Source organism: Mus caroli, chromosome 19, assembly GCF_900094665.2.
Source record: "Mus caroli chromosome 19, CAROLI_EIJ_v1.1, whole genome shotgun sequence".
NCBI lineage: Eukaryota > Metazoa > Chordata > Mammalia > Rodentia > Muridae > Mus > Mus caroli.
The window spans coordinates 29,243,916-29,267,197 of record NC_034588.1 but is presented as its reverse complement, the minus strand read 5'-3'; the positions used below and the strand labels follow the sequence as shown (position 1 = coordinate 29,267,197).

At 44.4% G+C, this 23,282-nt stretch overlaps 1 protein-coding gene across 12 annotated transcripts in view; it reads left to right on the top strand.

The window, feature by feature from the left end:
- Sgms1 (sphingomyelin synthase 1) overlaps positions 1-23,282 on the top strand; it is a 264,312-nt gene that overhangs the window by 116,561 nt on the left and 124,469 nt on the right. Inside the window, exon 1 of one of the 12 annotated variants that reach the window (XM_021151336.2) lies at positions 1,466-1,745. The exons of the other annotated variants lie outside the window; for them this stretch is intronic. The gene's annotated coding sequence lies outside the window, so the exon portion shown is untranslated. Of the gene's footprint in view, positions 1-1,465; positions 1,746-23,282 lie in introns of those variants that run through there. 12 annotated transcript variants of the gene reach the window in all.

The following is a 23,282-nucleotide window of genomic DNA, read 5'->3' as shown; positions in this document are numbered from 1 at the left end:
AGAAGCTGTGTTCCACTCACCAGAAGTCTTAAGATCCTGTGGCGGGTGTTGTGGGTAGCTGGCGAGTGTCAGCAGACCCTGCGCCCTAGCTGCCCCCACTTCTGGAGTTTCTAAGTTCAAATCCCAGTAACCACGTGGTGGCTCACAACCATCCGAAATGAGATATGATACCCTCTTTTGGTGTGTCTGAAAACAGCTACAGTGTACTTTCATATAATAAATAAATAAATAAATCTTTAAAAAGTCAGTAAAACTGAACAAAAATGGTTACTACCAAGTCTTGGCCAAGCTGCTGGGGAAATAGAACTCTTGGACACATTGCTGATAGAAATGTTCAATGACTGAGCTCATTCAAAAGGTCAGGTAATTTCTTATGGTTTCAGCCAGCATTTCTGCACCTGGGTGTGTACCCAAGAGAGATGAAAGTCTACTGGCAGAGAAGCCTCCAGGCTAATTAATATTCATAACAACTTTTTCTAAAACTCTAAAGCAGAGCAGGTTCCTCCCTGTTAGTGAGAAATGAGAAAGGAGCTGGTCCTTCCCTCCACGGAAGGTTCCTCACTAGTTAGTGGGTGGCTGCTCACTAGTCCTAAAGAACAACATGATGGAAGCCAAACTCACAGGGACGTGGAAAGTAAGATACCATTTAAGGAACATTCCAGAAAATGTGAAATACAGAGTTAGAAATCAGACCATTTTACCCCCAAGAACTGGTAGAGATGACAGGGAGAGAAGATGGAGGGCAAAGGGTAGTGGAGAAATCTAGGATGAGTGAACTAGCACACACTCACACATTCCGTCCCTCCCTCCCTCCCTCCCTCCCTGTGGTAGTGACAGTGCATTGGTCAGAGCTGACAGAGCTAAGCATCAAAATGGTTAGTTACTGTATGCAATTGAGACCTCATGAAATTGGATTTTCAAGTGGAGACACTGCCTCCATCACCAGTAAACAAGGATGCACTTTGGCTTTCCAGGCTGTGGAGGCTCAGCGTGTTGCCTCTTGCCTGGGGTTGGATAAGAACTGGAATTTCCTTAGTTACATCTGCTGCTTTGTTAGGATGTGAGGTTTTTAGCCCCCTCAGGACTTTGGCCTCTGTCACTGTGGAGGTGGGTACTGTCATAATCCCTGCAAACACAGTGCTCCTGGGACAGTGTAACAGGTTATGGGCCTCATTTTAGTGATTTGGGTCTAATGTGAACATTTAGTCAAATCTCATCCATTCTCTTCTGCTTTGCCTTTGGTAGAGTTCTAGTGTAGTCAAAATTTCATTCAGATTGTTTTAATCTTTAGCTGTAAGAACTGAGGTGAGGTTTCCAATCTCCTCCCCATAATAGATTCTAAAATGTAATGTGTGCATATATATTATATAATGTAATATAATGTGTATATAAATGCCATTAAGTGTATGTGTGTGTGCGCACACACACACATACACACACACACACACACACACACACACACCCCGCCCCAAGGCTTTCTCCAGTAGGAGGCTTGCGGTTGATTTACTAGATTGGTTTGATCTTATTTCTGTTCAGTAGGCAGCTCAGTTGAGTAAACAATTAAACAATTGCTGATCATTAACCAAGGGCCTGTGCATGTGCCTGTCATGAGTCATTGTGGGGTCACACAGGAGAAAAGGGAAGTCACCATCTGCTAAGGTGGACCAGAGCAGGGAAGGGCAGCTTGAGGTCACCACAGAGTGCAGAGGAGTCAGCGTCCTGCAGGGCCGTGCCTTGATATGTCGGTATGGGTTTGTTTGTTTTTTTTTTCCCCCCTTCAAAACCAAAACCTCTCAAACTTCAAGGATCCACTGACTGTCATTTTAACTAGGGTGATCTCTCACCAGCACCTTTGGGTGTCTGAGGTGGCCGTGAGTCTGTTGAATGGCTGGGGCTAGCGATAGATGACCTTCAGCAGTTACCCTGTAAGTTGTCCCTGTGTAGATTTATCAAGGGTCTTTAGGAGGCTTCAGGCAGTGTCAGGTTGCGTTGGAACTCATGGTAACTGAGGGAGCACAGGTTGGAGCCCCAGGTCAGAAGAGAGCTTCTCCCTCAGGTTGCCACACCATCCTGACAGTGTGCTATGCTAGCCTGAAGCTCCTGAGTCTGGCCTGCAGCCAATTAGGAGGATGTCTCTGTAGAGTCTCCTATGACCAACTTACTCAGTTGGTGTCCTAGTCTGGCACACACCACTGATGGCTGGCAGCAGGGGTTGTTGGTTGGCTGATTTGGAGACTAGATGAGGTAGTTGAATTTTCCTTCTCATATACATCAGGCTTAGTGTGGAGACACCCAGTCTGGATGCTGTTTTGTGTGCTGGGGTATGTATTAGCTGGTTTTGTGTCACCTTGTCACAAGCTGGAGTCCTAGAGGGAAAGGAGGCTCCATTGAGGAAATGCCTCCATGAGATCCAGCTGTAAGGCATTTTCTCAATCACTGATCAGTGGGAGAGGGCCCAGCCCATGGTGGGTGGTGCCTTCCTTCCCTGGCCTGGTGGTCTTGGGTAAGCAGGCTGAGTAAGCCATGAGAAGCAAGCTAGTAAGCTGCACTCCTCCATGGCCTCTGCGCCTGCTCCTGTGTCCAGGTTCCTGCCCTGTGTGAGTTCCTGTCCCGACTTCCACTGGCAAAGAACAGCAATGTGGAAGTATAAGGCAAATAAACCCTTTCCTCCCCAACTTGCTTTTTGGTCCTGGTGTTTCACTGCAGCAATAGAAACCCTAGGTAATACAGGGTGCGTCTCCCGAATCAGGCCCCTCCCCACCTCTCTGCTCTTGCACAGAAGTATGATCGTGTATCTTCTTAAAATGTGGTTTTGGTGATGCAGATTTGGTTTGATAAGGAGATCCCAGCTGCTTGCTTGCCTCCTCCCTGCTCCCCGAGGTCGAGCTGGGCTCTGCTGCTCAGTAGAGCTGCACGGAAATGCAGAAACAAGAAGATTGTTGTAGGACTCAGATCAGTGGCAACTGCAAGGCAAAAAAAGGACACAGCCCTTCTGTTCTGCTTGCATTCGCTCAGGCAGTGCTTTCGGATGTTTACATCGTTGTAGGAACTTTCGAAAGCTTGACTTTAGGTGTTCTTTGTATTTTAGAGACCTCCAGTGAGTGGTGGCTTCACCTCTCAGAAGGATGGATGAGCTCATGGCGATGGAGTTTGTTGATCAGCCCTAGCTACCAATGCGCTATGTCATCTCATGCTAGTTGTTTTTTTTCCTCTAGACCTGTAAGTGGGGCAGCTGAGTAACCCATACTTGCTGTTAGAACTATGGGGAGTTACGTTTGGTACTAGATCACAGGGTCTGCATGGGCGGGCCTCTGAAGAGCTTTGGGATTTTACACTACTTCCTGTGTGGCAACACTTACTCATTTGAGCTGGCTTGGGTCTGTGGTTGACCTGTGTGATCTTAGGTGGTCACCACTTTGTTTCAGTATCTTCCTCTTCAGAATACAGTTGGGTGAGGTGAACTGAGACACCAAGTAGACATTCTCTACCCTGCTTCGTTTGTGCCTTCATGTTTCTTTTCCACATGGCTTTCACAGAGTTCCTAACATCTGTTGTGTAGCAGGAAATCTGTACTGTATCCAACACAGCAAGGAAGGTAGCTCCAGACTGTCCTTTAAGAGAGCACACAGAAATACCTACCTGGAATGCTTCATTTCTTTTCCATTGTATACTGGACTTTGCTAGTTCTGAGGTGCTGGAGATAGAAAAGAAGAGTCCCAGCAGTGACCTCTGCCCTATAGTTGTTAGTTTCTAGGGATAGACATCAGCTACATTTTAGAAATAATGATTTCTTTACACTTGTGGCTTGTGCTAGGAGAGTGCCATGTGTAACAGATTGAATTTGTAGGGGCTGTGTGTGACCAGGAGGTCAGAAAAGTCCTCCTGGGTCATAACCTTCTGCTAGAGATCTGTACAAGGAGAGGGTGGGTGTCCCAAGGCCAGCGAAGGGGAAGGGGCAGGGGAAGGATTCCCAGCCCCTCGAAAGAGCCATAGATGAGGCTGGAAAGGTTTGGAGGTCTGTGCTTTGGTTGGGGTGGAGGGCACTATATGTATGGGGGAGAGTGTCTTCCCCCATAGGTGTGCCTGCTCTGCATTTGCCTGATGTCATTGTTCAGGTGACTCTATAGTAGGGACACCTTCCCTAGCTCTACCTCTCTTTGCAGCATTTAGTGATGCCTGGCAACCTAGAATTACAAGAAAGGAGTCAATGACACAGGGCTCTGCCCATCCCTACTGTGTCCAGAGGCCACAGCAAGTAATTGGATAAGTCATCTGTCCCCATCCCTACTGTAATAGAGGCCTAGGCAAGTGCTTGGATGAATCAGGATTTTACTTTTTGTTTCTTTTTGAAACTCAAATGAGTTTCCAGCTAACCTGAGAGAGTTGGGGCTACTGATCCTGTGACAGATTAAGCCTTTCATTTTAACTAAGGACAAGTGAAAAAGATTAATTTTCTTCTTTAAAAATAACCTAATGCAAAACAAAACAAAGCAAAACTTAATACTTGTAAATGGAAGATTTCCCTGGGCTGAAACTGTGAACAGCTCCCCCAAACAGCCCACCTTCCACCCCAGCTTAGCTCCTCTGTGCACAGTGGAGTATGGCTTGCTCGCCAGTCCTGATCTCCAGCTGCCTTTCCCATTCATTAGCAGTTATGAGCAAGCTAAGCAGCCCTGGATGATGGACGTTCCAAGTGTGAACCACAGTTCCCATTGGATGTTTCCTGCCATGGCCTTTGCAAAGTCAAAGAATCACAGGGGAGCCATCTGGATTCAGGATTCACCTGCATTCTCTTTTTTCCTGTTGTTCTTCTTCACAAATTGATATAAATACCTAGCCTCCACTTCCTCTTTTGAGCGACTGAACCAGACTTTTAACGAAAACAGAAATGTAGCCTTGCATCTCACAGATTTGGGGGCTAAATTATAACACACTCTAGTTCTGCTAAACTAATCGTTTGTATGGGATGAGCCTCTGGCTTTTGCTTTGCTCTTTTTACCTCCTGGGGACAGGTCTGGAGACCAAAGATGTATGAAGATAATATGCACAGAAACAGCATGGATCTCAGCATGTGGTTCGTGATTTTAAAAAGCTAATGCAGAAATATTTCTCTGTTGGTACTTTTTACAAGATGGGCAGGATCTGTGCTGGCCAATGAGGCTGTGCATATAATGGTCACAGTTGGAGTTAGGCATCTGTCTATTTAGATGGCGTGGCTGTCATGTATTAGCTGTTCACTGTTGCACAACTTACCAACCTTTCTTTAAAGTGACTATTGTCACAACAGTAGTATTGTATAAGAAGACCATTATTTGCTATTGTTTGCATTTATTATAGTGTACATAATTGGTGCTCTTATTAAGGGCTGTAGCCTGAGCATGATTGTCTACTACAGTGTTCCCCAGACTTGCCTGAGCTTATACCGTTCCTCAGGTGCTTGTTAAAAGCAAAGATTCTCAGGCACCACCCAGATACCCAGACTTGCTTCATCAGATCCCCATGGGAGAGGCCCGGCAGAGCCCTATTACACACCCTGGTTTCAGATATTTTGCATGAATTATTGGTGTGCGTCCATATTTGCTACTGTGTGTTCCAGTCTTGACCAGAGGAAACATGGCCTCTGGTCAGACTCTTGGCAAAGACTCTTTTTCTCAACATGTGTAACATATTCTCACACTCCAGGGACGTGAGACGAGTTCTAGCTACAGAGAAGAATGGTATCATGTGTGCAACTTGGCTAGCCTGGCATTCTTTCTCTCTCTTGGTGAAATATCCTGATAACCTGCTCAGCCTCAACATATGTATCAACATGATGAGCCTGTGCACAGTTCTGAGTGCTCTGTCCAGATGTGGGTGGGATGGTAACAGGAAGTGCCATGGCGTGCTCTCACCATTATCAGTGGAGAGCAGGCTGCAAGCTCTACTTTTTTTCAGTGGAGACCTGAGATCCAGATGCTGCATCTTCCCCCAGGGCACAGAGATTAGTGCACTCCGAGCCAGCTGTTCTGGAAAAACAGCATTTGGCTGTTTCCACACAAGCCTGCAAAATTTTCTCTCTAGCCCAGTTACTTCCTTGTTAGTGACAAAGAAAGGTGGGTTTGTCACATTTTACTCACAGGACTGGGGTTTTGGGAGTCATTGTAAATGGGGTTCCCAGCTTGGGGTTCTCATCTTAGCAAGGAAGTACTCTGCATTCCTGCGGAGATGGGGTGATTTTTTGCCTCCACGTTATTCGGTGAGGATTTAGAGTGATTGATCTTGATGCTTCTGTCCCCCTCCCTCCCGAAGGTCATGGTTTTACATGAATAGAACTTGACTATGATTCGGATGTGGGCTAACCTTGCCTTTCTGCTCTCATTATCCTCATGTCATAAGGCAGGCTGATGAGTGCTGACAATCTTATTTGAGTGGCAGGTTCATTTTCTGACCTGTGAACAAGTTTATCCAGGTTTGTGGCGATTGATATAACAGAGGAGTTTGTGTGTTCTGTGGCGCCCCTTAGAAAAAGCCTGTGAGGCACACTTGACAGTAGTAGCATCTGAAGACTGAAAGAGAAAGTGGTTTTGCCCTAGCCCCATGGCATTCTTAGTGAAAAACGTTGATCCACACAGTTGTACAGAGAAGTTTAAAAATATCATCACAGGGATGAGCAGCTGACTAGGGACATGGCTACTCATAGCTTGGGAGAGAATGCAGTCAGCTTGCTCTTGGTTTCTTTTGCCTTGTGGGTAGATGGAAATCACCAGGCACTCCTTGCGTCTATCCTGCCCTCAGCCTTTAAGCGCTTAGCAGTGGAATGAGCCCAGGCCTGTAGCTTCCTTTACTTCTCTTGCTGTTCTGTTTTGCAATGTCTTTTCTCATTTGTGGATCTTTCCATTGGGGGAGAGACTGGAGAAAGCTGCTCATGTTATTGGTTTACTGACTGTAAGCTTATGCAGGTTAAGTGTTTTTGATTGGCTGTATCTACAGACTGTTTATGTCTAGTGAGCAGCCTCTTGGGAGGATGTCGTTCTAAAGACCAATGAGGGCTTGGCCAATGATATGTTGATGTAATGAGGAAGCAATGCCTACTCCAGACATTTCCAAATTGCCAGTATCATGTGGAGGGAAGGTTCAGTTACCACCCACAAAGGAAGCCTTCTCTCCACCCAGTCCATATACATAACAAAACACAGCACAAATGGACTGTGAAACAAGACAGCCAATTTTGTTAAATACCTATATTCAAAACTATAATTGTGTATGTTATTATATATAATTATCTAGCAAGTAATCCTAAGCCCCCCAAAATTTTAATGATACCATGTATCTTGCCACGTTACTGCATTTTTCATTTCTATAAAAACAAATACATTTTAATTCAGCATTATAGTTTGTGCATATTTATGTATGTATGTGTGTACATGTACATGTATATGTTCATGTATATATGCTTGTGTACATATGTGCTACTTTGTGCATGTAGAGGTCAAAGGACAACCTTTGGCGGTCAGTTCTCCTTCCATTGTGGGTTCTGGCATTGTCAAACTTCAAAGAGATTTTTTTGTTTTGTTTTGTTTTGCTTTGTTTTAATCTGTTGGCCTTCTTTCTAACCTCTTTGAAAGTGAGGCTCCAATCTCACACCTTCTAGAAATGTCTGAGGCACCTAACAAAACAAAGTATCTTATAAGGACTTAGGAACAGTATACTGATGGGACTTAAAGTATCACTCAGTAGTTTGATCTAAGTGCTAGACTGCAGTGCTACACTCGGTTGTTCACATTTAAAAAGATATTTTGTGCTGGGCGGTGGTGGCGCACGCCTTTAATCCCAGCACTTGGGAGGCAGTGGCAGGCGGATTTCTGAGTTCAAGGCCAGCCTGATCTACAAAGTGAGTTCCAGGACAACCAGAGCTATACAGAGAAACCCTGTCTCGAAAAGCAAAACAAACAACAACAAAAAAACCAACAAAAACCGATATTTTGTTTTGTTTTTCTGTGTGTGTGTGTGTGCACACGTGCATGTGTCACAGCATGTGTGTAGAAGTCAAAGGACAACATCTGAGAATCAGTTCTCATCTTCCACCTTCTTTGAGACGCAGTCTGTCTTATTTCTGCAGCTGCACTGGGAGTTCTGGCCTAGCTGACCTGAGACCTTCCAGCCTTTTTTCTGTCTCGGCCTCCCTTCTCACTATAGGGATGCTGGGATTATAGATGTGTGCTACCATGTCTAGCTTCTTTCATGAGCTCCAAGGATCAGACTTAGAGGAGCACAGTTAGAGGCCTTTATGCATCTTCCAGGCTGGAGAGTTCAGATTTTGTCTGTATTCATGGTGGTTATTTACAGACTGCTTTACTCAAAAATTGCCTGTCAATTTTTCTTGGTCTCTGTATGAGTCATATAGAGTTACAATTACAAATGGATGTTTTTAATGAACTGGAAGAAGAGGGAAAAATTCAACGTACTGGATCAAGTATCCTCCCTAATTGAAAATATAGCAAAGTAGTTTTGTATTTATTGCAATTTTTTGTTTAGTGCTGGTAAAATTGATAATGTAGTAATTGTCTTAGATAATTTCCTTTGTTTTTACATTGATAGTGTGTGAACTGGTTATACTCACATTTGTCCCCTTCTCTGTGGTGCTGCTTACAGTTGGGAGGGAGGGGGAGTGTGAATCAGCCGCAGCTTTGGAGAACATTCAGAGGAAGAACAGAGGACAGCATTGCTGGAGCATAGATAGAAAAAGAAGAGGGCAGGAGATGAGACTACAGGAGCCAGGCTGCTCCGTGCAAACTTCAGTTGTCTGTAGAAGAGTTCAGATTTGTTCTCAATTGGAAGCACAGAACAACTGGTGCTTTTTATGAAGCTCTCCTTTGCCCTGTTTGAATAGTGGACTAGAGGCCTTCCTAGCAGCTGCTGACCCCGTTTCTCCTTCCTCCCGTCTCCCTGTGTCCTGTATCCCTGCACTGTTTTCTTGGGAGCACTTCACCAGAGCACACAGTGTGCTCTTTCTTCAACTGCTTGACTGTAAACTGTGACTGTGGGGCAGACATTGTGTCTTTCTCTACTGCTGGGCTGCCAGTCCCAAGCAGCAGTCACAAATCCCAACCAAAGAGATGACCAGGCCAGACACTGAAATCAGAGTGGGTCAGTCTTCCCACAAATGACAGTGTGGTTGATTACAGAAGAAAGTAGAAGCAGTTTGATGAAAAACCAGCAACACCTTGGACAAGGCGTCAAAGTTCACGCTTCTAATATTGGCAGTGGGCAGTGTGCCCCGGCTGAGACTGAGTTATATGAGTTGACTTGTCACAAAGCAGAATAGACGTAATGTTGCAATGAGTGTCATCCCATAAAGTATAGAAGCAATTATGTCAGTGGAAAAGGGATGGAGAAGACATGAGAGCTGTGTGTAGTTTGTGGTCTGTGCTGGATTCGTGCTGCACCCAGTGCCGGGAAGAGGAGATTATCAGGAAGGATGGTCATATAGTTGCTGAAACTGGAGTGTTCACAGAAGAGTGTGTGGCTCCCAGGGATTTTAAGAGTAATGTAAGTGCTCTGAATGAGTGGCCTGTCATTTGGGTGTCCTGGGAAACACCATAAAAATCTGGGCTTGAAATTGTCCCAGTGAGCCTCCTGAGATGTACTTTCTGTCCGAGCACTGTGAGCCAGGTGCCTTGTCAAAGGTGGCACCTTTGAGATCAGAACTTTTAGGTATGAGGGTCTGACCAGCAGTTCCTGCCAAAACAGGGCCAGTCCTAGGCAGTAAGTAACACAGCAGGGTTGCTGCTGGGAGGTGAGAGTCAGGTTTAACAAGAGCAGTGAGAGTGGGGGTGGGGGTTAGGGTAAAGCAGAGAGAAGTACTTGCAGGCCAGCACTTAATTTCCTTTTCCCCCTTTCAAGAATGAGTCTTCGAGAATGTTGCACGTGTGTACGGTGTAACTGGATCGTGCCCGCCATCCTGTGCCCCTCCTATGCCTCTCCGAGGCACTCAACGTTTTATTGGCTTCCTCCGGGTGGGAAGGGGGTCATTTTGCAAGGAAGCTTCAGAGGGCAGAGGGGGATGATGCAGTAGCAGGTCCTCCAGGTGTAGGACAGTGCAAGACAGTGTGTGCTCTTACTGTGGGTGACAGAGATGGCACTGCTTCAGGAATTTATCTCGTTGGGCATGCTTAATCGCCAGTAAAAGTGTTTCACCCTGGTTCTCTGAGACCCAGTAATAATAGGTCTCTCAGCTGTCCCCCCACGTATTCAGAGGACTGGCTAAAGAGCTCTTTGAAAGTCCACCCGCATCTTAGAGAATCTTAGAGAAGCATATTTAAAATTACATATCCATGTTTTTTCTTTTCAGAAATTAGGATATTTAAAAAGGATCATTATTAAAGCATAGATTCCTTTATAATCCTGAGCTAATACACCTACACTAAGGCCATGATCAAGGTACTGTGTTGTTGTAGGTCATTTCTTTGGGTGGATAGAAAGAAGAGGTTATTATGACTTGATATCATGGAAAGATTCGAGATCTGAATTAGTAGCATAACTAATACTTCAGAGTGTCTTTTGACATGGATATTTCTCAGCAGAGTATGTAAAGAATGCATCAGTTGTAAGGAGCCATTCAGAATACATTGTAATATTGATGGAACGCAAAGGAGAAGGCTAGTGCAGGTTGGAAGTGTAAAGTATTTAGACCAGGACAAAGGTCTTGCAGAAGGTTGACTTGCATGCTGTCTTCACTTAGCTTTTATTTGAAAACCCACTTGTGTGTAAATAATGTTTAAATGTATTCATCTTTTTTTTTTTTTTTTTTGGTTTTTCGAGACAGGGTTTCTCTGTGTAGCCCTGGCTGTCCTGGCACTCGCTTTGTAGACCAGGCTGGCCTCGAACNCCGCCTGCCTCTGCCTCCCGAGTGCTGGGATTAAAGGCGTGCGCCACCACGCCCGGCGTATTCATCTTTTATAACACTTCAGCTGGTACTTATAACATTTCAAGGTTTCTGCACTTTGCTATAGGATATTAGTAAGTTTCCAGAAACAGGCTAAAGGGCAGCTTTTGAGTGGGAGTTTGGGTAGCATAGTTTTGATTCTCTAACCTAAATTCTCTTAATATCATGGAAAGGCCAGACACAATTCTAAGAAAAAGGTGTCTGTGAAGTCTTCAATGATTTCTTTGCTTTTCCACATATCGACATATGAACTTAGCCTAAACCAACGGTTTAAAAGACAGCCATTTTAATTGGTTAANAAAAAAAAAAAAAAAAGTGAACAGTTGTCTCTAATGTCCTCCTTCCTTGGCTGTAGAACTAGGTTAATTATAATCTCAGGTGTATGGTTTTTGATGTTGCTGCTGCTTTCAAACTGTGGAAAGGTGTAATTTAGTGCTGTCACCATTGCTTAAGCTCTGATACCGTGTCTACTCCCTGGAAGTATATGTTTGTGTTCTTACATTTTTAATAGTGAATATGCTATTAATGTTAACACTAGTGGCATCCTTGAGGCCTGGGAAGTATATGCCCAATTATATAAGACAGTATCATCATGGCTGGTAAGTCTGTACTGAAATGCTAACTAATGTGAGGCCTTCTGTAAGTTCTGGTGGTTTTCCAGTAATAACAAAACTTTGCTTCCTTACCATCTGAACCTCCCACATCTTAGTGCTTATTAGGTCTGGATGTTGTGCTGGGTGGGGCTCTGTAACTTCTCCGAAGAGCTCTGAAGGCAAAGTATTTGTCTGCAGGTAAAGAGGCTCGGAAGTGGGTGTTTCAGGTCTGTGTGTGTGTGTGTGTGTGTGTGTGTGTGTGTGTGTTACCAGCGCTTGCTCTCCTTCCTTCCCCTCCCTCTTCTCCTTCTCTATCTTGTTTTTTCCTTCTCAGTTACTTTATTAAAATTGTCTCCCTGGAGGTTGATGATGCAGATCTGGTTTTCTGCCATTTTTAGCCAACTGCATAGATGAGATTAAAAAAAAAATTCAATTAATTGGTTTTGAAGATGCTGTCTTAAAAAATAAAACAAAAACAGAAAATAACGACTATGCTGATGAGGATGTGGGAAAATGCGAGCCCTGCTGTGGTTTATGGTGTTTTGAAATGGCTGCATAGCTGCGCTACCATGGAAAGTTCTATGGCAGTTCCTCAAAGCATAAAAGATAGAAGTACACATGACCCAGCCATGCCACCCCTGGTTAGACGGCCCACCCATGTTCTTAGCAACATTATTTATGATTGCTAAGACTCCAAAGAAACCTCAATATTTACTGACAAGTGAACGGAGAAATAGAATACTCTCTACACACAAATTAGAATGTGTTTATTTTGCTTTTAAAAGAAGGAAATTGGGGTTGGGGAGTTGCCCCAGTTAATAAAGAGCTTGCCATGCATGCGTGAGGACATGGTTTAGACCCCACATAAAAGAGCTGGGTGTTAGTGGCCTGGGTAGCTGCTGAAGGCGGTGACTGGGTCAGTGGCCTGGTATGCTCACGGGTCTTGTATGTGTTGGTGACCCTGGTTACCTGAAGCCCATGGTCTGAGCTGCTGCCTAAAGGCATGTTAATGTACATGGGTGCTGGAGAGCTGGCCCACCCCTTCTACAGGTGAGCTGGCCCCACCCCACTCAGGCCACTGCCTGGCTCACCTCTGCCAATGGCTTCTGGTGTAGATATATGTGGAGAAAGACTAATCCTCTGGGGCAGGTGTTGGGGAGTGATGGCCATGTGTGTGTGTGTGTGTGTGTGTGTGTGTATTTATATACACACAACTCTATTCATACACATATACTACACATATTCACAAATAAATAGTAAAGGAATTTCAACTCATGGTTTAACATATATGACTTTAAAGCTATTTTGCTAATTAAAACAAGCCCACCAAAAAGGAACAAAAAAAGTTATTGTTCACTTAGTTCAGCCCCTAAAAACTTCCCATAGAATGGTGATTTATTGATGTACAGGGGTTGGGGGGGTAGGTAACGGGAAACTGGGGAATTATTGCTTAACAGAATTTCTCATTGGGGTGATGGACACATTTTGGTGATGTGAAAATGTAATTTGGGGGGTGGCTACATGGTCCTGGCTGTCCTGGAACCTATGTAGACTAGGTTAGCCTGAACTTAGATCCACCTGCCTCTGCCTCTCTAGTGCTGGGATTAAAGGCGCCATGCCCAGCTACAATGTCACTGCTTTTAGTGCACAGACTACATACCTACAAATTTCCAAGATGGTGGATTTTGAGATGTGTGTTTTGCTCCACTAACAATAATGTTAAAGATAAAAGGGATGAAATGGTTGGGTTGGAGCTCTTTCCTTTGAACATAGAACAATCATGTTTTATAAATATAGTTATCCTAGCACACTTAACAGATTGCTGGGATAAGACAGGAACAGTAGGAAGTCATTGAGACTGAATTTAGTTGTCAGTGTGATAGTTGGTCCTGATTGACAACTTGGCAAGATTTAGAGTCACCTAGGAAGCCCCTCTGGTTGTGTCTATCTCAGTGTTTCTGTAGGGGAATAATGAGGGTGGGGAAGCCACCCTCAAAGGGCTGACACCTTCCACAGTTGGTCCAGATATAAAGAGGTCTTAAGAGGAGGCAGTGTGTGCCTACTTTTGCCACTGCTTTCTAAAGGTGGTGTCTGTCACCACTCCTGCCAACCTTTGCTAATCTGGTACTAGACTCCAACTTCTCTGGCCAGCCATTGTGGAAAGGGTGGTACTTTGTCCTTTCTAGAATAGACGCTTGTTCTGGATATACATTTGCCTTCTTTGTTCTTCTTGTTATTGCTTCTGTCAAAGTTACCGTTCACGGATTTGGAGACTTAAGCTTTTCCATGAAGCATTTGCTGGCGAAGGAACTCGCTTCACAATCAAAGAGCTGTATTGGTGGACTTGTGCCCATGGAACTCACTGGTCTTAACCATGACCCCCATCTTCCTGCAGCATCTGGCTTGGTAGAATGGTGGCACGCCCTCTTGAGGATTAGTTGCAATGCTAATCAGAGAGCAGTACCTTAACAGGGCTGGACCAGAGCTTTCCAGAGGCTCTGTGTACTCTTATTCAGCATCTAATATATGGTACTCAGGAAGAAGGGAGTAGAAATGGAGATGATACCACTTGGCAACACCCCATTGGCCTCCCAGCCAGCATCAGACTCTGCTTCTGCAACCTTCTGACAAGGGCTAAATGGGAGCTGCCAGGCTTTCAGTACCATATTGGGATTTATGAGGCTATCTACTTTGGGGACTGAGCAGCTAGTGTGGTCCCTCCTCTGCACTTCCAGGGTGTCATTGTTAGACATCTTGGTTCCTATCTTATTAAGACAATCCAATTAATGTGCTGTAGAGTATGTTGGGGTTTTGTTTATTTTGAGATAGGGTATTAATAGATAGCCCTGGCTGGTCTAGAACTCACCTTGTAGACCAGGCTGGCCTCAAACTCATAGAGATCCCACTGGCTCTTCCTCTCCAGTGCTGGAATTAAAGGCTTGCCACCCCCACCCCCTTTAGGATGTATGTGTTCATCTCGAGAACCCTGTCTTTGGAATCTGCATCCTCATCTTGTTCAGTTCAAAGTGAGTTGGTTTCTCTCGGAACCTGACTTCCCTGAAAGCTGTTATCATCGGGGTAATTTCCCTCAGAGTGTGCTTAGCAGCAGCTTTCCCAGCTAGAGGGCAAAAGCAAACTGCAGACACACCCGTGGCTCACCCTCACACAGGCAAGCACATGCTAAGATTACCAGTAAAACTCGAAACCAAAAGATATCTGGTTGAAGTTATCTGGTCTTGTCAAATGAAGGCTCTGCAACTTAATACACTTTACCTTTTGGCTTATCATACTGAATATTACGGGTTCCATCCATCTGTGTGTAGGAATGTTCATTGAGATAGCACTGAGAAGGCCCCGGGGTTACTCCCAGCTTTGACAGGGGTTGGGCCCTGTGGATTGTACTGCTTTAAATGGGTCTTCACTTTCTTCTTATCCACAGGTATTTGAACTGTCATTGTGCAAAGTGCCAGCAACTAAGTAACGAGCAGACTGCACACACTATAGTAAAGATGGGTCCTTAGACTTTATTTCCTCTCCACAGCTTAGATATCTGGGCAGAATCTGTAATATAAAAATTACAATGTGATTACATTGTATTTTTCTTTCAGTGAATAATTACAAAAAATATACAGAAAAACAAAACAAAACCCAGCATATTCCTGGTAACCTTGCACGATTAAACGTTACTTATTCCAAGTGAAAAACAAATTATTCCCAGGGCCCCATGTGCATTCATGTTTTAAATAACTTGTTATAGATTAACAGAGTGTAAGTAAGGAAGGTATTTTTTTTCTCAGCCAGGGCTTTTACTGGCAGGCTGCAATTTGTGGTTAAAAAGAAAGGATCACCGGGCAGTGGTGGCGCATGCCTTTAATCCCAGCACTTGGGAGGCAGAGGCANGNNGATTTCTGAGTTCGAGGCTAGCCTGGTCTACAAAGTGAGTTCCAGGACAGCCAGGACTACACAGAAAAACCCTGTCTCAAAAAAAAAAAAAAAAAAATGCCAGGGCCTAGCAAACACAGAAGTGGATGCTCACAGTCAGCTATTGGATGGATCACAGGGCCCCCAATGGAGGAGCTAGAGAAAGTACCCAAGGAGCTAAAGGGAACTGCAACCCCATAGGTGGAACATTATTATGAACTAACCAGTACCCCAGAGCTCTTGACTCTAGCTGCATTTGTATCAAAAGATGGCCTAGTCGGCCATCACTGGAAAGAGAGGCCCATTGGACTTGCCAACTTTATATGCCCCAGTACAGGGGAATGCCAGGGCCAAAAAGTGGGAGTGGGTGAGTAGGGGACTGGGGGGGGGGAGNGTATTGGGGACTTTTTGGATAGCATTGGAAATGTAATTGAGGAAAATACCTAATAAAAAATAATTTTAAAAAAATCAATCAGGTAATCTTACAAACAATCTTAGAAGAATCCCAAATCTAAACTTGTAGATAACCATCAGTCAGTTTTACTGTGACTCCTCAGGATGCACATCTCCTCATGAACAGTTTCTTATTAGGTCATATCAGGAAGCAGAGGGCAAAAGAGGTACAAGCAATGAATCACCACGTTGATCAGTAAGTAGCCCAGTTTTAAGAAGAGAAGCATGCCCGTTGGTGCTAGTTCGGCTGCCGTTGTTCTTGTTCCTTGACCTCAAAAACATCCCTGGCTGAACTATATCTATCAAGAGTGTGCCTTTCTGAACTTCAAATGGTTCTCCAAGATTTTCAGTGTGAAAGCCACAAACAAAAACAGCTTAACCTAGCTTTACTAACAATCTACATTTCTAAATTCTTTTTTGAGGGTGGTGGTTAAACCAACATTCTGCTCCAGCAGCAATGCTTGAAAAAGATCAGTCACTAATATTGTAAGAGCCAATGACACCATCCAGTGAGAGCTGGGAACCCCCCACCCCCTTAGAGATTTCACACTGCTCATGGATTATGAAGGATGAGCAGATCAAAGCTCCACGGTAGTATGAAGTCCTCAGAACACGTAGTTCTGGCCACTCTGCCTCTCCTAGGTGCACCCATCATGGTGGGGTGTGGGGTATTTGGTGGCCTGAGCCAATGTATGGCTCTGAGAAATTATTCCATGCAACAGATCTGGTATAAAAGGGGGGTTTTGGAGGGGTGGCTTTGGGAAGGAGGGGAGATGAGTGAGGACCTGGAGAAGCAGTAGAGACATCAGCAGAGCCATAAAGGCCAAAAGAGAGGGCAGAGAGGCAGAGAGAGGCGAGAACTGAGAAAGGGAGAGAAAGAATGCCAGGAACAGAGGGAGCTGGGATGGCATGTGGGTCCCTTTACAAACCTGCCTCATTTGGTGGCCGCAGGTCATGATGTCAACAGCTGCTAGGTCTCTGAGGGCAGGCCAATGGAATTGCCTGTACACTGACAACCTGGGCCTTGTCTAGCAATCCTTTAGAATATACATTGTATTGTAGGACAGCTCTGGAATCCTGTCTTGTACTAGACTCTTTGTGTGCTTTGTTTTTCCTCCTAACAGCTTGCAAATTCGTTTGGAAAGACAGTTTGCTAAAATGTCAGTATCGCCCGTAGATGAACTCAACTCCGGTTATACTAATTGTTCTTGTCAGACGCAGTCTGAGATGGATGTAGTCCCCTGAAGTGTCCAGGCTCTTTACCATGATTTGGAGAGACTGTAGAGAAGAAGCGTCCACTGATAATTAGCCCTGTGCTGATGCTAAATAGAGCTGCTGTGTTCTGAGCCACTCTTCTGTATAGCTCAACTTTTTAAGCTGGGCTTCATGGATTTGGAAACTGATGAAGTTAGTTTTAGGCAGAGTCCAGCGAGCTCCATGACCCTTGGGCCAAGAGCCAGGTTCTGCTCTAGAACCTCTACTCTATATCATCATGCATTTATTGCCATAAGGCTTTGTTTTAGGTCAGTAGCATTATTCACACTATTTATAGTTAAAGAACTTGAGGCTCAGAGTTAATATCTTAATCGTAGGTCATTGAAAGATATACCACTCACTAAACAAAAAACCATATGGTTCTCCGCAAAGCACATTCCTTCTTGTTCCTCCCAGGCATGTCTGTCCTATCCACATGGAGATGATTAGCTTCCCTGAACCCAGCCCACTAAACTCTCATGGGGATACTACTGGCTGTGCCCCCTAGGAATGCCCAGCAGAGTCCCCATGGCTTCTCTTAGAAAGTCATGTTTACCTTGCTTAATTTCAAAGCTCTTCCCATCAGCTCCCACTCCCCACTGCCTTCAGCAGCAATTCTTTAATCAGCAGTAATCAAACCCCACGCGTTCTCCTAATTTGAAAGAGAATAATTGTAAATGCAGATCATTTTAATCCTGAATCCCCAATGAGGTAGCTTCTTACCCAGCTCTTTTAATGGAACCTCCCAAGACTCTGAGCAAAGGTAAAACCCAGATTGACAGAGGTCTGATGACTCAGCACGTACCTCTGAGCTGGAGGCTTGGACACCCTCCAATGGCCCAATTGCTTCAAGCATCTCTTTTTGATCTGCGTTTGTTTTCTAAAGAGTAATTTTGATCTTCCAGAAGGAGACATTTGGGTTTCTTATCACTGCTAAGGTGAACGTGGGCCCTGATACCCTCCTTGTCAGTTGTGTTTGGCCCCTGTCCTCAGTAGCCCACTTAAAGATACAGTAATGGTAACTGGTTGACTGTGACTACAGTGGCAAGAGGAATAATGAGGTCTCTGCCCCATTCCCTCCAAGGCCATCTTTAGGGTCCTTGCCTGAGGCTTAGGTTCAAATCGGGAGCTTTTCTAAGTAGCCCAGGTCAAGGAATGCGTTGGCCCATGCCCACTGTATGAGCACCAGTCCCTTCTGCAAGGCAGTCGGCTAAGTTGTCAGAGCTATGTGACATCTCTCTCCCTGCTCCGCTTAGCATCAGGGCCTCAGCTTTCTCCTTATTTTCAAATGAGATTCGAGGAGAGAGCTCAGTTTCTTGGGGTCCATTGGTTCAGTAGTTTGGTATCCCAAAGGGAGGCACAGGTGTCTCTTATTCCTGCCAGGACAGTTACTTGGTTACCACACTGAATAGTACATATGGTGGCTCTTTTAGAAAATGTTACTTGGTTTTCAAACTGGATACTTACATGAGATTTGTTTTTGTTTTTGTTTTCCGCCATGCAAGTGTTTGAGAATTAAGCTTCCTCCTGATTTAGGTGGATTAAAGGGCCAATTATCTTACATAACCTAATCTCAAAGGTTCCTAGAGTTGTGTGTGAAGAACAGAACATCATTTGAGACTGCACTTGCTGCTGAGTTGGTTAAATTCCTCCTTTGTGGGAGCTATAGCTGTGGGGTGCATAGAGGAATTGCTATACCCTTTGCCTGTTGTTTAGTCTTGGTGTTGTTTCTGTATCTTCGGTGGGAGATAAGTTTAAAAGATTACTTGCTTGTGTTAGATTCACAGGGGTAACTGGATATAATGGTTTGAATGAAAATGGCCTCATAGGAAGTTGCACAATCGGAGGTGTGGCCTTGCTGGAGGAAGTGTGTGTCGCAAGAGGTTTCCAGTGCTCAGGTCAGGTCCATTGTCACTCTTTCTTCTTACTGCCCAAGGATTCAGATGTAGAACTCTCAGCTACCTCTCCAGCATCATGTCTGCCTGCATGCTGCCATGCTTCTCTCCTTGATGACAATGGGCTGAACCTCTGAACCTGTAAGCCAGCCCCAAGTAATGTTTCCCTTATAAGAGTTTCTGTGAGCCGGGCGTGGTGGCGCACGCCTTTAATCCCAGCACTCGGGAGGCAGAGGCAGGCGGATTTCTGAGTTCGAGGCCAGCCTGGTCTACAAAGTGAGTTCCAGGACAGCCAGAGCTATACAGAGAAACCCTGTCTCGAAAAAAAAAAAAAAAAAAAGAGTTTCTGTGGTCCTGGTGTCTCTTCACAGCAATAAAACTGTTGGGAGGTTTTCTTTACCCTGAGTCTCCTAAGGGACCAAGGTTATTGCTGCTTTAGGCACACCCACTTCTGGCCTTGTGGCAATGAATGAGTAAATGAAGTATTCTTGGGTCCGAGGATAGTTAACTCAGTCACTGAATGCCTCCCAGCATGCACCAGGCCCTGGGTTCAATCCTTAATCCCTCCTGGGTAGTTCCTCTCCCTTCAGATTCTACTTGCTGATGAGGGCCTCTCAGACTCTGCCACCCTGACCTACTGGATAGACATTTATTTTTAGACTGAGGTGCATCCAGTGAAAAGAACTCTCAGGAGCCCAGCTAAATGAATCATTTTTTCTCTAGGACATTAATTTCATGGTTATTTTGAACACTGGAGATTCATAGTATCTATTAGCCAAGGCTCGGAGACTCTTTGAAGTAAAGAAACCAAGGTGACTACAGCTGAGGGATGGATTTCAGTGGCAAGTGATTGACATCCGGAGACTTAGAGATGTGGAAGAAGAGGGAAGCTCTGTGATGAAAGCGGTTTCTGCAGATATTTAAGAGGAACATGAAACCCTTAGTTCCCCAAACCTAAGAGTCAAGCTATGCGGGCAGTTTATCTATGCATGAACCTTCTAGTTGTTTGATTGAATAAGTTGTTCCTAGAAAAGTTATATTTAAATTACATTCTTTTATACACTAGACCAGTCCCTATTTTAAATCTCAGGATTCTCACTACTCGTGGAAATCTTTGATTTTGCTGTTTAAATCCTTAAATACATGCTTTTTTTTTTTTTTTTTTTTTTTTTTTTTTTTTTTTTGTGGATCACGTTGACTTACATCAGACTCTTGGATTGGGTATTTCAGTTGATGCATTTTCTGACTTAGAAAATGAATAATACTGCTACCTCCTACTCCTGTCTGGGTAAAGAAGGATCGTATAGGCCCAGTTCCCTCTCTGTGCCTGTAATATCGCTTTTATAAGACTTACCAAGGTATAGGTAGAGAATCACAAATTCATATTTTGAGAAGCTTAAAATTTGGCAGGATCTGAAAGTGTTTGCCTGTAGGAAGCACAGCTTAGGATATGAATTGGAAAAACCAGGGCTGTTAGTCACACAGGCCTGTTTTCTTCAATGGAAGGAAATGAGTGGCACCCTCTCACCATGAAGCAAGCCATGAGTGAAGGCTGTCTGGCACCTTTGCTGCTCTTGGGTTAGGAGCCAACTGAGGATTAGTCCCTAATTCTGGGCTTTGTCTCTCAGTGATGAGAGCGCATCCCTGTGATGCTTTGCATGCTCCACTGACAGAATCTGTCCTTGTGCTTATCACTGCTCCTCCTCTAGGTCCCAGGCCTGAGCTCTGCTTATCAGCCAGTAGAACTCATTCTTAAAGCAAAAGTCACAGATGCTTCGACCTTGCTAGGGAGTTTCTGAGTAGGTATGCCCAAAGCTTCGTTGTGACAATTGTCATGTGGAAACCATGTCCACATGACAGTTTTACTGTGATTAAATGTGTAAAGAGAATAAACTACAAGGTCAGTCTCTAGATTTTGATCCAGCACCGGCAAAGATGGTGCTCACTTTCATTCTTATCTCTCTTGCTGCCTGTGAAGCTTTCAGGGGAAGGGGAAGAGGGAGGAGAGAAGGGGAAGGAAAAGGAGGAGGGCGAGGGGAGGGGACGGGAGGAGAAGGGGGTTGTCCTGACATTTCCTATAAGTCTCTTCTATGCTGCCTTAGATATGTAGTCATTTAATGTATAAGATAGAAATTTTGCCCCCTTTCTTAATTATGAGTTCTAGCTAACTTTTTATTATATAGACCTGACTGTATTTTAGCCGTCATTTAAGACATCATAACATTTGTTTGCACATTATCTTCCCTTTGTGCATTACAGGATTTTATCTACACACCCTCCTCTCTGTGTATTTGATAGGATTTTGTCTGTATTATATCCACCAAAAAACATTATCAGGGGCTGGGGAGAAGGACACTGGTCAGTAAAGTGCCTGCTGTTCAAGCAGGAGGACCTGTGTTTGGATTCTAAGCACCCACATCAGGAATCCAGGTTTAGTGAGAATTGCTATCTCCAAAAGGAAGATAGAGACCAGTAGGGGAAGGCGCTTGACATAAACCTCTGGCTTGTGGAAATACACGCGAGCACACACACACACACACACACACATACAAACCTTTATCTCTAGAAACTGAGAACTGTTGGTTATTAAAACAAACAAACAAACAAACAAATAGCATTAGCAGTGTGTGCACTCGAATACAGCTCTGCAATTGGTGCAGAGTGGACTTCAGTGTTACCCATGGATGTATGTAGGATGAAGAATGTAGTTTAGTCATTTATGTTAGTGGCATTTGTTTGTTACCATCCTCTCACTCCAGCAGAATTACAGGATCTGGCTTTCAGATAGCATAGGCCACTCATTTATAATCTGATGGATTATAGTTGACCACTTGCTAAAAACTATAACAAATACTTTCTAGATGTTACAATAAAGTATATTTTAAAATGGACCATGTAGTTTGAATTAAAATGGCCCCCATAGACTCATATATTTGAGTGCTTGGTCACCAGAGAGAAAGAATTATTTGAAAGAATTACAAGTATTAGAAGGCGTGGCCTTGTTGGAGGAGGTGTGGCCTTGTTGGAGTGAGTTTCAAAAGCCCATGCCAGGCCTTGGCTTACCTGCTGATCAGATTGTAGGTGTCAGTCACTTCTTGAGCACCACACCTGCCTGTTGCAATGTTCTCTGCCTTGGTGACAATGACTAAGCCTCTGAAACTTGTAAACAAGCCCCTCATCAAATGCCTTCTTTTTATGAGTTGCCTTGGTCCTGACATTTAAATGACATGTTAAATGAAATTTAATAAAGATATAAATGACTGTGACACACAGAGAAAGATTTCCTTACTGTGGTCAAGTTGGAAAGAGAAACAAATAAAGGGGTCCAGTAACCCTGAGTCTTAGGAGTAACAACGTGCGCTCTGGTCTTAAGTGGAGGAAGAAGTAGAGCCCAGGGTAACGGGGATGCATAAATAAACAGGTCTGGTCAGGATGTGGTCTGTTTGGTAACTCTCTGAGCTCTGGTTCTGCAAGGTGGTGTAAAGATGTGCTTGCTGCTGTCTTTGTATGAAAGGACCAGTCTGTTATCTACAAGGTGACCAGTCCTGATCCAGAGCCAGGCCTGGATCAGGGCCTCCCTGTCAGGGATAATTGCTCTTCTTTGGAGTAAGGAGGTGTCTGTCATTCAAGGCTCTGCTGTCCAGGATCCCAGAAGACTCAAGGAAAGGTTAAGGACTAGGATGGCCTGTCTCTAGCTTTTCAGCCAAAGTAAAGAAGACATCAGGCACACAATTGAGGCGCAGGTGTCAAGTGTCTGTCCTCGGTTTAGGTACTTGTGGACTCAAGTGGAGTCATTGCTTTTCAGCAAAGCCACTTCTAAGCATCTGTTCCAATTGTATTCAGCTTAGGTAATGTGGAAATTACGAGACTCTGAAGAACCAGACTTATGTTTGTGGTTATTTTTCTTCCAGGCATCTCTAGCAGACAAAATTTATTTGTAGTTCTGTGAGAAAGAATCACTGAGGACCGTCATCCATGAAGTAGTAGACAGCCTTCCCCAGTCAGACAATCCCAGAGGTTGCTCTACTTAGCATCTAGTACAGCATTCAATGGATGCCCAAGTCTCTTGTCCATCTTTAAGGCTTAGATTGAAAGACCCCCGTAGGGAGACCCTCACTCAAATCTCGGGACCGTCGCGCACCCAGTAGGACACTGAGACCGGATCTTGTGATCACACGAGGAATTTTATTGAAAGTGAGACAGAACGAGACAGGACGAGAGCTCAGGCCAGCATGCTGGGGT